The sequence below is a fragment of the Tenrec ecaudatus genome, chromosome 2, assembly GCF_050624435.1.
Source record: "Tenrec ecaudatus isolate mTenEca1 chromosome 2, mTenEca1.hap1, whole genome shotgun sequence".
NCBI classification, from domain to species: Eukaryota; Metazoa; Chordata; class Mammalia; order Afrosoricida; family Tenrecidae; genus Tenrec; species Tenrec ecaudatus.
Window position 1 is genome coordinate 100,696,591 of NC_134531.1, and position 4,219 is coordinate 100,700,809.

At 36.9% G+C, this 4,219-nt stretch overlaps 1 non-coding gene across 1 annotated transcript; it reads left to right on the forward strand.

The window, feature by feature from the left end:
- Positions 1-3,057: 3,057 nt before the first annotated feature.
- Positions 3,058-3,226, forward strand: LOC142441780 (U1 spliceosomal RNA). Its single transcript, XR_012783121.1, has one exon. It is a non-coding gene; the product is annotated as a U1 spliceosomal RNA (small nuclear RNA).
- Positions 3,227-4,219: the final 993 nt, after the last annotated feature.

Sequence of the window (4,219 nt, forward strand, 5' to 3'; positions counted from 1 at the left end):
ACATATATTAAGTTCTTGCTTCATGAATTTAAAATCTGGGACAATCCCTATGCAGATCATAGTAAATATGTGCATCACTAGACAGTTCTTAATACTTTTAATTATCTTTACAGACAGCAATTATGCCTATGAAGAAAATAATATATACAGTCCCCTTTAGCAGTTAGGGAGTTGCTATCCTTAGATGAGATTTTGGAAAATAAGCACAATGTGTTCTACAATACTTGACACAAAGGAAGCTTTCTTATTATCCTTTATTATTATTCATGACATCTGTATGTTGAATGTTTAACATTTATCAATGTGCTTTGATTCTACAAATAGAATGCGATCAGTCTGTGCATGTGCATACATGAATGTTATCACTGCTGATAGGTGCCATCAAATTGATTCTAGCACATATCAACTCAGTGTAGAGCAAAACATAACACTGTCCTGTCCTACATCCTAACGAGGCTTGCTTTGTTTGAGTCCATCATTATTGTCGCCATGTCAGTCCATCTTTTGGAGGCTTTTCTTCTTTTTGATTGACCTTTGACATTACCAAGCATGATGGTCTTTTTCAGGTACTAGTCTCTCCTGATAAAATGTCCAAAGTACATGTGATGAAGTTTTCCCACGGTCATTTCTTTGAAACATTCTGGCTGTACTTCCTCCAAGACAGATGTGTCTGTTTTTCTGACAGTCCATGATATTTTCAATATCCTTTGTTAGCATCATTATTCAAATAAATCAATTGTTGTCAAATTTTATTTATTGTCCAGTTTTCAAATGACATCAAGTGATGGAAAATACCAGGGGAAGGCTCAGGAACAATTTAGTCCTCACGGCGATATTTTCCACTTTTAAATAGGCTTTGTGTAGCACATTCATACAGTGCAATTCATTGCTTGATTTCTCGACTGCTACACCCATGAACATTAACTATGGATCCAAATAAAGTCCTCAACAACTTCAATCTTCATTTATCATGATATTATCAACTGGGACAGTTGTGGAGTTTTAAAATGTTCTTCAGATTGAGTTGTAATCCTTAGTGAAGGCTCTAGTCTTTGATCTTCATCAGTAAGTGTTTCAAGCCCTTGTGGCTTTCATTAAGCACTGCTGTATCATCTATGTGCTGTATGCTTTAATGAACCATCCTCCAGTTCTGATGTGGTGTTCTTATCCATAGAAAGGAATAACGTTTGTTTAATAGGATGACATTGGGATCACAATATTTCCCCGGGGGTATTCATTCTATCGAGTCTTTGAGGGTAGCCACATATGATTGTGCCCAAATTGCTTTGAAGGCTAATTGTGTCTGTCTTCTTGGAATTGATACAAGCAAAATTAAGTTTTACTGGATTAATTTGCTAATATTTCTCCCATATTTGTTTCTTAATACATATTCAATAAATACTAATGATGTTCACAAGGATGTTGTTTAAATACAAGAAAACATCTGATGAATATCTAGTTTTAAGAATATCTTTCAGATTATGAATATTCCGTACTTATCTATGAAGAATAAATTTCTCACCCTTGCCTTCTCCAGGTAATTGTTCAGGTTCTCCAGGTAGTTCTAGTGGAGAAAATAGCACACTTTCTCTCTTAACTATATACAGTGTGTCGTATTTCCCTCACCTCCCTTTATTTATTTCAGTTCTTGAGTTGACTCCAGCATACTTCAAGTAATCTCACAGATGTGCACAGAATTAATTTCTTTTGTCCATTTTCCCTTTCTCTTTTTACCCATCTGCTTCCTACTGAACATGGATAATTGCCTCAGATGCATGTGAAATGAGCCCTAACTCAGGCAATGAGTAAGGAAGACCAAAAGAGACTCTGCATTTGCATTATGTTCTGGAGAAGAATACTGAAACTTCCCTGACCACCTTAGAAGAGGTATAGGCAGAATGCTACTTAGAGGCAAGAATGGCAAGCCTTGGCCTCATGTACTTTGGTCACGTTGTCAGGAGACACCAGTCCTTGCTTGGTAAAACAGATGGGCAGAGAAAAAGAAGAAAGCCCTTGAAAAGACGGATTGACACAGTAGCTGAAACAATGGGCTCAAACATAAGAACAATTGTACAGAATTCTGCTACACACAGGTTTGCTATGTGTGGCAACTGACTCGACAGCATCTAACAACAACAATAATTTTTAAATGGTGCTCTTTTCTATTGTGTTAAGAATGCTTTTCTGAATAAGCCTAGTAACCTATAAAGATTTCCCCTTTACAATTAGTGTAGTAATAAAACATTTTAATGCACTTGTGCAGTGAACTGTACTGGTAGTTGGGATGATGAATGCAAAATGTTTTCATAAAATTGGTGATTAAACAAACAGACAAACTAACAACAACAACAACAACAAAAATCTAAGTGAAATTCCTGAATCGAAAAAGTGTCCTGTACTTTACACATACAGCCATATGGTGGGAAAAAATAATGAATTTAAGCATATTCATTGACAACATCAAAAATATTTTTTGAAAAGATAAAGTACTGGTGGAAGTTGTCATATTCCTGCTATTAACCTATGTATTTTTTAATTTGAATGTGCAAACTCTATATTAATAAGGTCTCAAGAATGGTGATTTTAGCACGCGCACAAAACAAGGTTTCAGGGTCAAGATCCGTGCTGTAGGGCGGGCAGTGCGAGGTTACCCGGTGTGTTTCCAGTCGGAGAGCTTCCTCCGTCCTTGAAGAGTGAGAAGGTATATTGTTGCTATGAAAAAAGAAAGTCATTGGCTCAACTTCCCTGCCCTTTGTACACCAAGGCAGTTTTCAATTTTCTTAAAACGTCTTCAAAGGCAGTTTTCAATTTTCTTAAAACATCTTCAAAATAAGCCCCTGTAATCACCCCCATGGTGATTCAAAAAGACCTACCAAACTCAATCTGCTAAAATCTACTCCCTGCTCTGACCCTACAAAACAGCTGCCATACCCTTCTGAGTTGAGCTCTCTGTCTTGAATATCAGTTGCCTAGCAAATCCCCTTGGAAACCACTATTGTGATTGATGCTTTTTAATTTTTTTGGAAGCAATCCTTAGGAGACTAAGAAAAGTATATTATACTTACCTGGCAGGGAAGATTCATGAAGTTGGTTTTCCCAGGGCAAGGCTTATCCATTGCAGTCCGGATGTGCTGACCCCTGTGATTTCCCCAAATGTGGGAAACTCGACTGCATAATTTGTGGTGGTAGCAGTGAGGGGAGGGGACTGCATGTGTGCTCTCCCCTGGGGAGGGGGGGGGGAGTATATTACTGAAAGAACTTGTCTTCGGTCATCTGCTGATCAGAGATTCATGCTTAAGCTTAATTTGTCTAGAATAAGCATATATGTATGAATTAGGGCCACAATAGTAATACTTACCCTCTTAAAAAGAGGTTATCTAAAATTGACTTAAAAAGTATATACAATATATATACTCAATTATAAGCCTACCTGAATATCAGCTGAGGCACCTAATTTTACCTCAAAAACTGCATTAAAATGTGCTGAAAAAACTTGGCTTATACATAAATAAATATAGTAATCTATACTGATTTCAAATAAGCACAAATTTGTTCATATAAAAGATATGCTATACATGTGCTTTCATAATGGTATACGATATATAAGGTTTACTATTGCTTCCTTAATATTATATTTAGGCCATCATGAATTCCTAGAAGAACTGCAAATAATTCTTTTTTAATGTCTTCTGTAAATTGACCAGAGCCCTGGTGACACAGCAGTTAAATGTTCAGCTGCTAACTAACATGTTAACAGTTCAACCCACCAGCCGCTCAGTTGCAGAAAGATGTGGCGACCTGCTTCTGTAAGGCTGACAGACTTTCAAATGACTTCAAGATCACCGTGAATCGTAACAAACTCGACTTCATTCACTTTGTTATGTCCTAAAATGAGCTTAACTCAATCCTGACAAGCGTCATTGAAAATTCCGTTAATGACGTTTCAAGCAACAAGAACAAGCAAGACAGAAGTTAGCATTCTTTCCCTGGCTTCAAAGGACTTTACCATGTTACCTAGAGAATGGAAACTTGGAGAAACTACTTTTAAAACCAAACATGATTGAACATGCATGAAGAGGTGAGTAAGGCTTTAATGGAGAATGTAAGTGTGATCACAGCTTTAAGCAACCTTACAATCACGTTTGTGGTCTCATGATCTGACATCTTTCTGCTTGAACGTTTATTCCTAAAATCTATTGGCAGGAAATGCTGTCTACTG